This window comes from Hyperolius riggenbachi, chromosome 9 (genome assembly GCF_040937935.1).
Source record: "Hyperolius riggenbachi isolate aHypRig1 chromosome 9, aHypRig1.pri, whole genome shotgun sequence".
Classification (NCBI taxonomy): domain Eukaryota; kingdom Metazoa; phylum Chordata; class Amphibia; order Anura; family Hyperoliidae; genus Hyperolius; species Hyperolius riggenbachi.
The window spans coordinates 108601019-108613613 of record NC_090654.1 but is presented as its reverse complement, the minus strand read 5'-3'; the positions used below and the strand labels follow the sequence as shown (position 1 = coordinate 108613613).

At 46.1% G+C, this 12595-nt stretch overlaps 1 protein-coding gene across 3 annotated transcripts in view; it reads left to right on the top strand.

Moving 5' to 3' along the window:
* The first annotated feature begins 5570 nt into the window (after nt 1-5570).
* FUT8 (fucosyltransferase 8) overlaps nt 5571-12595 on the top strand; it is a 207295-nt gene continuing 200270 nt past the window's right edge. The window contains exon 1 of one of the 3 annotated variants that reach the window (XM_068253287.1): nt 5571-5674. The gene's annotated coding sequence lies outside the window, so the exon portion shown is untranslated. Of the gene's footprint in view, nt 5747-12595 lie in introns of all 3 variants that reach the window. The other 2 variants (XM_068253286.1, XM_068253289.1) reach the window with 2 other exon arrangements.

Genomic DNA, 12595 nt, shown 5'->3' with positions numbered 1-12595 from the left:
GTTGGGCTGCGTTACAGGCTGCTCTAACGTGCACCTGTAACGTCCCACTGTGAAAGCAGCCTTAAAAGTACCATATTTTTAGACTTCTTTTTGAATTTATTTTTAGCATTTATTTATGTATATTTGTAATATTTTATCATTCACTTTCATTGCGTACCCATTGTCATCTACAAAAGGGGAAACATGTTTTTTTCTATCTTCAGATGCACCCACACACAAACAGACCTTATCCACTTAAAGAAAACCTGAACCGAAAATTAAAAGTCAAAATAAACATACACAAGTCATACTTACCTCCTGTGTAGTCTACTCCTCAATCTCTTTTTCCTATTCTGCGTCCTGTTTGTCCACTGTGATCAATGGAATTCTCCATCCTCCATTTTGAAAATGGACATTACACCATAACAGCTTTCTGGTCAGCACACAGTTAAACTGTAACATCGCCCACTTGAGCCATAGGGAAACATGGACACATCAGTTCTCCTCTCAGCTGTAACTGACAGCAACTGATATATTTCAGTTCTGTCAAAATGTTGTCAGAACTGGAAGGGATCATTGTCAGAAGAAAATGGTGAGCTTCTGAGAGGAACTGATGGCAAGGTAACTATGTAATGTTGTCAGACCCGCCCGCGAGGTTGCACATGAGTACAAGATGTCGTCAGACTGATAAGACTCGGCGGATCAATCAAAACTATCAAAAACCGTCTTATCAGTCTGACTATAGCTTGTACTCACGTCCAACTGTCGTCAAAACGACCGCCCCGCGGGCAGGTCTGACAACCCGTAGTTTCAAAAAGTCTGGCGTGTGTAAGCACCTTTAGAATCATTGCAGCAGTGTTCTCATAATCTTTTTACTGTTTATCTCATTCTTCCTGAGTGAATTCTTTCCTGAGTTCCCTTCTCTTTGGCGTTTATGTTTATATACTGGCCACTTATTATCCTATATAATAAAACCTAACTGTCCCTGCATACTCCTGTCCTGTGTCCATGCTTTTTGCTACTGTGCATGTGCACAGCACGGACAGCTGTTGGGACAAGAGGTCGGGGCCAGTTAGCCGGCCGGGCATGTGCGCAGCTGGACGGGGGGGCGCAGGCGCACTGACATGCAGCGGTGGCGCATGTCAGAAATAAATTGTGATAAGTAGTGATAAAGTTATTAGCGAATGAATGGGAGGCGAAAATTGCTCTGATGCATAAGGTGAAAAATCACAGCGGGCTGAAATGGTTAAACAAGGTGGGAAAGAGGGGACTGTCCCAGATACGTGCGTTTGTATTCCAGTGGAGGTGGTGGGGTAGAGGACGTTATGGGACACACACAGGATCAATTTGTGCATGTTAATATAAATTTGCCCCACACCTTTTCTAAGTTGGCAATTTGTTATTTGTTGTCCTTGGATGTGCCCTCCACCCCTGCCATTATAACCTGCTTTGTGCACCAGGCCCATGATGAGATAAACAAAGGTACATGTAATATAAGCCGTACTAAGAAATTGTCTGAAGTCCCTTTCTGATTTCCAGTACAGCAAGAGTTAAAAACTGGAATTGTTTTCTTAGTAAATTAGGTGGTTGAATAACTTGTGGAGCTTATTCTATTTCCTAAAAATTAAATTTTAGTAAAAAAAAAAAATGAGGCAGCTTCTGATAAGGTTTGTGCTAAAAAGTTCTAAATGTCATTACTTCTGTTTGTTTTTCCCTTCAGAAAGGCAGATTTGTCATGGCTGCTATTTAGAATGACGTCTGAAAATGAAGCACTTTAACTGACCATGAAAATATGAGACTAGGGTTCTGTGTTTAATTCATATTTACCATCATGTCATAGGCAGGGATGCTCAACTTCGGATTCAGGAGATACCCGGATATCTCCCAGTAAACCTGTGCGGGTCAAGCTTACCTGTCTGACGTCTTCTTCGGTCCATCCCTCGGCGCCTCCCACGATGCGGTCCACGCGCATCACATGACTACAAACACTTCCTCCTTCAACCCGGAAGGAGGAAGTGTTTGTAGTCACGTGACCGCTGCGTGGAATGCATCGTGGGAGGCGCCGAGGGACGGGCCGAAGAAGGCGTCAGAGAGGTAAGCTTGACCCCCCTGCCCAGGTTTACTGGGAGATATCTGGATAGCAACTAGCCGGGTATCTCTCGAGTCCGACGTTGAGCATCCCTGGTCATAAGTTTATTTTCACTTCAGGTTTGGTTTAACCACTTAAGTACCAGCGGTCTCTGCCCCCTTAAAGAGAACTCGAGGTGGGGTTCTAAGAATGAAATCTGCGCTCAGAGGCTGGGTCTGCTTATATTGCCCAGCCTCTGTTGCTTTTTCAATCCCCCCTAAGTTCCCCCTGCACTCTTCTCTCCCCCATAACACGCAGCGTGTCACAGCGAGCTGTGTTTACTTTTGTCCTGTCACTCTCCGCCGCCTCCTGCATAGCACCGGTCCCCGCCCGTGTCCCTTCCCTCCAATCAGCGGGGAGGGAAGGGACACAGGCGGGGACCGGAGTTCTACAGGAGGCGGGGGAGCGGCGGAGAGTGAAAGGACAAAGGTAAACACAGCCCACACAGCGCAGCTGTGATTTATGGGGGAGAGCGGTGCGCAGGGGGAACTTAGGGGGGATTGAAATAGCAACAGAGGCTGGGCAGTATAGGCAGACCCAGCCTCTGAGCGCAGATTTCATTCTTAGAAACCCACCTCGGGTTCTCTTTAAAGGACCAGAGACGCCGGTATAGAAACGGCAGAATCCCAATAATTGCAGCAAATACCCGCCGCGATTGCCGTGCATCGGGAACCTGGGCCACCCACTCTGCCGTCTCTATGATGGCAGAGTTCCTGTGAGCCGGTCAGGAGCCGCTTTCTTTGCCTCCTGACCCTGTCTTTCAATGTAAGCCAATGGGAGTTGAAAGACAGGGCCAGGAGCCAATTAAATTGGCTCCTGACCCGCTCACAGCGGCTCTGCCGTGATAGACAGTGTGCTGTAGCGGGAGACGTCGGGGATTCAGTGGCGAGATCGGCGGGAGAGATGAAAATGTTGTAAGAACACAATTTTTTTTTATTTTTTTTTGCGGGAAATGTCACATACCTATGATGGGTCTTTACTGTAACCTTTTTTAGGCTTCTGAAACAAAAGAAAGGTTTCAAGCAGTCCTGTGATTATTATTATTTATTGTATTTATAAAGCACAAACATATTATGCAGCATTGGACAATAAATACATACAAGGATACAAAGGATGACAGGCATAACAAGGTTATACAACATAGGACAAAGCTATACAAAACAAGGTTATACAACATAGGACAAAGCTATACAAGGCAAACAGGGTAAAAAAATGCATGATCATGTGATTTTGGGCTGGTTAGGTAGGTCCAGTAATATACAAGTATGAGGCAGTCAAACGAAAGGAACACAATGATGGGGCACACGATCCTGTAGAATACACAAGGGAAGAGAGGACCCTGCCAAAGGCTTACAATCTAAGGGGAAGGAAGATGGGCACACTAGGTAGGGAAAGTGGTAAGACTCTGGATGTTTCCAAGTCTTCCAAGATGCTCTTGTTCATGTGGCCATGCTCCCGTCCGCGCACAAGAGGATCCATACTGGGTATGGGCGTGTAAGATCCGGGCATGCCCAGTAGATCTAAGTGCTCGTGCACTGAGGAAAAAAAAGCCACGCTCAAGTGGCTTTGTTCTACTGGGCATGCACGAACCTTACTATGGGGGAACACAGCCACAAGAAAAACATTCAACAAGCTCTTGTCGAATATGCTTAGAGGGACCCAGTGCTGGTACAGAGCAGTGTAGGAGGATCAGGGAAACCTCTGGACTATCTAGATCTACCCACTACTGAGGCATTTTTTTTTTTTTTCATTTTGGCCCCAGATATCCTTTAAATCAAGAAGATCATAATGCATAGTGCAATGGTGCCCTCTAGTGTTAGAGTCAGGCACTAAATCAAATTAACAACAACTGATACTGCTTTAGGAACAGAGTACGATATCTGAGAGGGAAAGTCCTCCATCATACAGAAATACAAGGATATCATTTCTGTCCTTAAATAGAGAAAGTCTATTCCCTGGAGTTAAGTGGAATGCATAAGAGGCGTCCAGCACTGCAGCGCAGCACCATCAGCCACGACCCTCTCTCCCTGCTCCCAGATCCATCTATCAGGTTTGCCCCGGGTAGGTGAGAAAGAGCATTTGCCCTCCTTCATGCACAGAGCACCATGGAAGAACACTGTCCACCTATCCCAAGGAACAGGAAAGCACTGAGGAGAGGAAGTGGGTGTTCCATTTTAATCTCTGTGCTTCTTATCCATCAAATTGACAAATGGCTGGTCCCAAACGTGCAGTTCAGCCAAGTTGAAAAGAGGCCTCAGGGACGTAACAATAGCCCCCACGACCCCCTTTGTTGAGGGGAGGAGCTTGTTCCTGTGTAAATGCAAAGTGGCAGCAGAGCCATACATTATCGGCTTCTGTCAGCAGGACAACTTTTCTGCACTCCTCTTAACTGTACAAGAGCTGTACTGCCCTTGTACAGTTAAGGCGCTGCCACCCCTAATGAACCTTCCCCCTCCCTTCAGTATAGGTATCCTGATGACCCCTTCCCTCTAGTATACAAAGCCAAGTAACTCTCCTCTCCTTCCAGATAGATATAGCCTGATGACCAACCCCCCCCCCCTCCCCCGATTTACCTCACAGGAGCCTATAGGAACAGATGTCCTGGCACCCTAGACTTCACCTTCGGAAACTACAACCCCCACCAAATAGCACCGCAAGTGTACTGGCTGGCCCAGCTGTCACTTCTCCCTTACTTATTTTGCCCATCAGATAGCTACAGGTGCCCCTTAGTATTAGGTAGCCAGAGCTTTCCTTAATATTAAGTAGCTAGTGGTGCCCTCAAGTATTAGGAAGCTAAAAGAACCTCAGTATTAAGAAGTCAGAGGTGCTTGTGACTGAAGGGAGATCCGTAAATGGAACACAGAGAGCAGTATGAGTAAACCCTTCACACTGTCATTACAGGGTAGGAGGGAGAGAGGCACTCGGGAAGTGGAGCCGGTTTGCTTTCTATCATCAGGAACATGCAGGCACGTGCCTACAGAGCCTTATGGTAAATCTGGTCCTGACCCCCCCCCCCCTCTCCAGTATAGGTAGCCAGGTGACCCTTCCCCCTAGTATAGCCTGCTGCCCACCCACCCTTGATCCTGTGGTGCCCTAGGCCATGGCCTATGGGGCCTTGGCTTAAATCCGGCCCTGACTGGGTCCTAACATCATAGACAACAAAGGAGATCAGCACTTGTGTCTTTCTTACAGGGAGAACCTGCTGCTGTGTCATTTCGAAGTAATAAGCATTCCTAGAAAAAAATCGTCGCCAGCACATTCAGCAATCTCTGAGCTCGTCATGCTTCTACAGCAGGATCCAGCGGCTTCCGCACTGTCTGTCTCCCCGTCTACCGCGGTCTGGGCTGGCAGCAGAGGACCACTGTGTGCGTGTGAGGGGAGGGAGGGGTTCCAGCGGCTGATTTTGTCCTCCCCGCCCCACCGTATCACCCCCTTCGGTTGCACAGCTTACTGCGCATGCGCTCAGTGTCTTGCTCTCCGCCCGCCTCCTCCTCCGCCTTCTGCTTCTCCTGTCTTTGCTTTTTTCCCGGTGTCTTATTCGTTTTGCTCCTGAGGCTGCTGAACGAGGTGAGGGAATCCCTGGTTGTGGTGGTGTTACGGGCAGCAGCTGGCATGTGAAGGCAGAGCTGGAAGTGGACGGTACGTGTGTAGGGAAGGCTGGTATTGGGTGTGTTGTGTGTGGCTGTACCACATATGACAGGTACGGCTGAGAGGATGGGGAGAGGAATCCACTATCGCATAGTAGCGCTGTGTGTAGGCGGGATGCTGCATGCCTGGCTGCGAGGTGGGGATAGTGACTGCTGCTGCTGCACAGAGCGGGTACCAGGCATTGTGCACTTCCTCTGCTTGTGACATTGGTGACACCGTGTGATCAGAGATGGCTGGTCCTCTGCTGCACTTCTCTGCTGTTGGCATTGTTATGGTTATGGCATCTTTTGACATGCTGAGGTCGTGATGTTATTTTGTTTTGGACTTTTTCTTTTTAGTGCATCCCTTGTTCTTTGGCTTGGGATAATAATGCTGCATTAATTGCATTTATTGTTATTGTTAGTAGTAGTTCTGATCTATTGCATTGTATTGTTATTACTAGTAGCAGCTCTGATCTTTTTACCTGTAAGAGTGCGCTGGTGCATTGGGTTGGGTGCTTAGTTCCATTCAGCTACTTATAGATTTTTCTGTCACCATTTGCCCCTGGTTTTAAACATATATATGCACTGTTATTTAAGAAAACACAACCTATAAATGTTTGGTACCCTAAGAGGACTGCTATTAGAACTTCAGAAAAGCAACCACTTCTCTCCTGTACCTAACGCTACCCCCCCCCCCCCCCCCCCCAACACCAAATGTCTTTAAATCTGATAGCAGACTTCAGTATTTTTATTCCTAAACTGGCACTCCCAGCCTGTCCACCTAAGGCTAGCTTCACAGTGGCCAGTTGCATTATAATGACTGTGAACTGCAGTGGAGACTGGACATAAACTTTAATGCAAACCCTTTATGCAGCGATTTAGAATAATGTGATCATTTTCAACACAGTACTATGATCAGGCCCATAGAATTATATGGAGTCAACAAGCAGAATTATTCTATAACCTAACTGACCATTGTGAACAGGGCCTAAGGGTAGCATATATTTATAATGGAAGAGTACCTACTGCACACACGCAGGACCATATCACACATGCACAGTAGGTGGAGTAGCAACTTTTCCATGCTAGCAGAATATATATGCACTGGCATCTTTCATATACTGTTGAATCACTACGGTTTAGTAAACATGAGATGATCTGTGGCCAGCCTCTTGGCCAATCAGTCATTCCTGTCCCTTTTCCAATCTTTGATTGGCAACTCCAACCAATCTTTTGACTCCAGTAAATTCCCACGGATTTAGGTACCTGACACAAATCATTCAGTATAGGATGACTTGTGAATGAATGACTGATATCTACAGCTATGATCGTTTATCACCCGCTTTTAGATTGTCGAGCAGAAGAACTCACTTCCAAGCGCTGGTCAGTTTGATCATCTTAATAGGATTTATTTATCAGAAATGGCTTATGTGTTCAAGGCCTAATTGCCCTTTCACACTGTGCAGGTGACATTGCGATACAGTCATACTGGGTGTTAGACATGCTTTGCAGTTGTACATTGAAGCATACAGCACATTTAAGTCATGTTTCACTGCCATTGCAATGACACCAGGTTAACCCACTAGCAGCTTCATAAGTCTACTGCTTTTTGGCTCAGTCAGCAGAACGTGTTGTGCTGTAAATTCTTGGAATGCTTTGATCTATCTATCTCTGCGAGCAGAAAATAAAAAAACTGAAAGCAGAAGTCCTCTGTTATTTCTCACACTGCCCCCTAGTGACAAGTGGCCATAAATATACATTACAGCAGTACTGATTAGAAGCAGGGAAATGTTGCAAATAAGAAATATGTTCTAAAATAAATTGGCCTGGAGCACTTGCAAGCCTCTAAATAAATTGGCTGCTAAAGGGGTAATGGTGATATTGTCCATTGCAACACAATGCACACTGTGAAAGAGTCTTCTCTCCTTATAAATTGTGTTGATTGGATGATTTTTAAACTTTCATTCACGGTATGTGTCTCTTTTTATTGTTTTTTTTATTCTGTCAACTGCCATAATGTTTAACTTGCGAATTAAGACTACTTTGGTGCAGTGGTTCTCTGATGACCATTTCCTCTTCTTCAGACCCCCTAATCCCTGTTCATTTCCTTCCTTTCTTCACTCTTTCCTGTTGATTGACAGCCAATGTGATGACTTCCAGTCAGCAGAGGAAGCAGGCACACCCAACCCTCTGTGATGTGTACTGTGTAACTGTGGTTGCTATGCAACCTTGCATCACAGCAGACACTGCACAACTACTGTGAGGGGCCTTTTACACAAAATAAATTTGTTGTTATGCGTTGTTTTAATGCATTTTTTTCCATAGCAGTGCATTGTGAACAAGTTTCAGTTTTTCAGCATATAGTGTGAAAGAGGCAATAGGGAAACACGGACACTGGACTGCACATCAGTTGTCCTTTCAGTTACAACTGACAGCAATTGATCAACACACTGGTTCTTTTTACACTGCATCGTTGCTTTCAGTTATAACTGAAAGGACAACTGATGTGCTGCCCAGGTGAAGGTAATGGCCATGTTTCCCTATGACACTGTTACAATGTATGCTGAAAAACTGAAGCTTTTTCACAATGCTCTAATTTGGAACAACTGATCAGGTTTTTAGAGTACGGTGTTAAAGGGAACCTTAACCGGCAGGGAAAAATAAATTCACTTACCTGGCGGCTTTCCCAAGCCTCCTGCAGCCGTCCTGTGCCCGCGCCGGTCCTTCGGTGCCCTCCGGTCTCCCTCCGCCGCTAAGTTTCGTTTTCGGCCGACCGCCAGTCGTCCTCCGGCAAAGCGTCCTCTTCTTCCGTATTCCTCGTCGTAAAGAGCCGTAAAGCGCGTCCGCATGACGCGTTTGGCCGTCGTAAAGAGCCGTAAAGCGTGTCCGCATGACGCCAAACGCGTCATGCGGACGCGCTTTACGGCTCTTTACGACGAGGAATACGGAAGAAGAGGACGCTTTGCCGGAGGACGACTGGCGGTCGGCCGAAAACGAAACTTAGCGGCGGAGGGAGACCAGAGGGCACCGAAGGACCGGCGCGGGCACAGGACGGCTGCAGGAGGCTTGGGAAAGCCCCCAGGTAAGTGAATTTATTTTTCCCCGCCGGTTAAGGTTCCCTTTAAAGAGGCCTACATTTTTGTTTGGTATGGAACTGAAATGGTAGATTATGCTGCCACTGATTGCACACAGAAGTGAATTATGAACCAACCTTCTATACAGTCCCTTCACAAGTGCAGTGAAATTAACATTAGTCTGGTGTGGTTTACTTTGGTATGACTGATTCTGTTTCCCATGTACCAAGCATAACTGTGCATTTCAAAAACGAATCTGCAGGGGCCCACAGCTTTTCAGTTGCTGTGTAATGCAACTGAATAGCAGCATTCCTACCTGCACTGTATCCGTGATTGACACGTGGTGCTGGACGTTAAGGCTGCTTTCACAGTGGGACGTTAAATTCCCACGTTACAGCAGCCTGTAACGCAGCCCAACTCGCTGCAATGAAAAATCAATGGGCTGTTCACAGTGCCTACGTTGCGTTGGAGTATAACGCTGCACGTTAAATGAAAGTGCAGCGCGCTGTGCGTTATACTCGTATTTGGCTGCGTTAGACTGTTTGCACATGCTCAGTAATGTTTTTTTTTTTTTTTTTTTATTAAATGTGCCGCATGCGCCGTTTTCGATCGATCCGTATGCGTCAAAAAGTACACATCAAGTACGCATTAAGAGACGCATAACGCAGTGCAATGTAACGGCCAACTTCAAAGCTAACATGTGTTGCATTAGGGGCACGTTATGCGACCTTAACGTCGCATCAAGCGCAACGTCCAAGTGTGAAAGAGCCCTAAATGGGCAACTGTTAGGGCCCATTCACATCATGATTAGCGTTTTTCTTAACATTGTGATCACGATCACTCAAAAATTAGCAAGATGCAAGTGATGCATCACCACGTTTATATTTACTGATAATTGCAAATCTCCACTAATCGCAGCAGTGAGATCACGGCCATATACATTTTATTGCACTAGCGCTTTAAAAAGTGCTAGCGATCCCTGGAAATTAGTGGTAAACGCCCGCTAATCGCCCGAGTGTGAAAGGGCCTTTAATACATCACTTGATATGTAATATCATCTTTATTCAATGGTCAATAAAAATGCCCTGAAAAGACCACTATTGTAAAAAATTGTAAAATTTATTAAAATGCACACACAGAAAATCTCTTCCAGGGTAAAATGCACAATAAATTACTTTTTGGCAATTTTTCCTTTGAGGGAACATTTAGTGTTTAAAAATGGCAGAGGCAAATGTACATGACACAATGACATCATACATGGAATAAGTGTCTCAGGGATACAATCACAAACCAGTAATACTAAGTTGTAAGTGAGCATATCAGTTACTCTTGTCAGTGCATCAGTGTGGGTGATTCTAGCAACACTCTGCATGTTTTGTGTAGTAACAATAGAATCAGTTGCTTTGCAAGTAATGCGCTGTGAACTGTTCAGGCTGGGAGCACACTAGGCAGTACAGAAAACCGTGTGTTTTCTGCTTGTGTGTGTGTGTTTTTTTTTTTGTTTACTGCGTTTTTGGTGGGTTTTGCGATTGCGTTTCATGTTTGCATGTTAAATGCCTTTTTCATGTGTTTCAAGTTAGTTTTGTTTTTTTATTGTTTTCCCTAATCAATGGAGTAAAAGACAATATTGTATATAAAAAAAATGAAATAAAAAAAACGCATCAAAAACACATTAGGCCGCGTTCACATTACAAACGCGGACGGGCACGCACGCGGAACGCAACGTGTACGAACGCACGCCATCCGCGTTTGAATGCGTTGCGTGGCTGATCCCATCACTGAAAAGTGAATGGGACAGCCACGCGTTTTGGCAAAAAATGCGTGCAGCATGCGTTCCCGGACTGCACAGGTCCGGAACGCATGCAGTGTGAACATCAGACAGTGCACTCTATGCACTGTCTGATTTCGTGCGTGTCGGCCACCTGCACACGTTTCCAAAACGCGGCTGGAAACGCGTGCAGTGTGAACGGGGCCTTACACTGTGTCTCCATTGAGATACATTATATGCGTTATAACACATTGTCAATATGCAAGTACCCTCTGTGCTTTCACATTTTATCTGTTGCGATGCAGAACAATCCTGCATGTTAATTCACTACCCATACAATTCTATGGGCCTGTTCACATCATTGTGTTGTACTGTAACTGATCGCGTTAATTAAACTCGCTGCATGCAGGCTTTGAATTACATGTAGGAATGTTATAACATGCACAGTGCTGTTCACCCACACTATAATGTGTACATTATGCAACAGGCACAGCGTGAATCCAGGCCTACTGACAGGTTTTGGACTAGTCCATTTCCTCATTGGGAAATCTCAAGGTTTACTTTAAAGAGACTCTGTAACATTAAAAAGATCCCCTGGGGGGTACTCACCTCGGGTGGGGGAAGCCTCCGGATCCTAATGAGGCTTCCCACGCCGTCCTCTGTCCCACGGGGGTCTCGCCGCAGCCCTCCGAACAGCCGGCGACTGTGCCGACTGTCAGTTCAATATTTACCTTTGCTGGCTCCAGCGGGGGCGCTGTGGCGACTTTCGGCACGGAAATAGACGGAAATACCCGATCTCCGTAGGGTCCGCTCTACTGCGCAGGCGCCGGAAACTTGCGCCTGCGCAGTAGAGCAGACCCGACGGCGATCGGGTATTTCCGCCTACTTCGGCGCCGACAGCCGTCAGAGCGCCTGCCCAGGAGCCAGGAAGGTAAATATTACGTCACCGCTGCACGGAGGGCTGCAGCGAGACCCCTGACGGATGGAGGACGGCGTGGGAATCCTCATTAGGATCCGGAGGCTTCCCCCACCCGAGGTGAGTACCCCCCAGGGGCCGTTTTGTCGTTACAGTTCCTCTTTAAGCTTTTAAAAGATGACGGCTAGCTTGTTCACTTGTATGCTTTTGGACTGAGCAGCTTCTGTTCAGTAAGTGCTTTTGAAAAATTACAAGTTGGACAATGAGGAAAACAGTAACATTTAAAATACACATGTATTATATGCTATATGTGAAGCATTCATTTAACAGGGAAGGCTGGAGCCCATTATAAATCGAAATTGCTAATTTCAAACGCTAGCATCTGCAGTCGCAGATTTACATCATGGTGTTCGGAGCATGTTTGAGAGAATGTGATTTTGCCTGCATTGCCTCAAACGTAAGCACTCCAAAAATGCTGCATACAGTGTGGTTGCGATTTGAAGGTAATCGCAAGCTTTGCTATTTCCGTAGTTGAACCACCCTCATGCGGTACCACTGTTGCAGCCGTCAGTCGGCAAGTGCTGCAAAAGGGCTTGTAGCGGGACCAAGCCCTTAGGGCTCATTCACACCAAGGGCGTTTTTGCCCATTTTTAAGCGTGGGTGATTTACAAAATCGCCCTAAAAGCGATTGTGCAATGATTCCCTATGAGAGAGTTCACATTTGATCGGTTCATTTCCGATCCGCTCAGCAAAGCTGTGCCTTTACCATTTTTGAGGCGATTTTGCCTCAATGGAAGGTATAGGAAAAATGCAAACTCTCACAAAATCGGTTTGTGCAGCGATAGAGTTCCCGTCTTTTAATTTCCGGGTCAAAGAGTTTACTTTCTGACTTGCGTCAGGGAGTGAATTAAAAAAAACGCTTTTAACAAAAACGCACCGCCCACCCAAGTACCGGGAATCGCTAAAAAATGGTGTCAAAAAACACCCAAGCTAATGCGATCGGAACGCAATGGGAACAATGCCTTGGGCTGAATCCACAGTATAAGAGCTTTTCTGAGCGGGTGTGACTGCTGAGCGCTTTCTGAGTGCTTTTAAAAAATC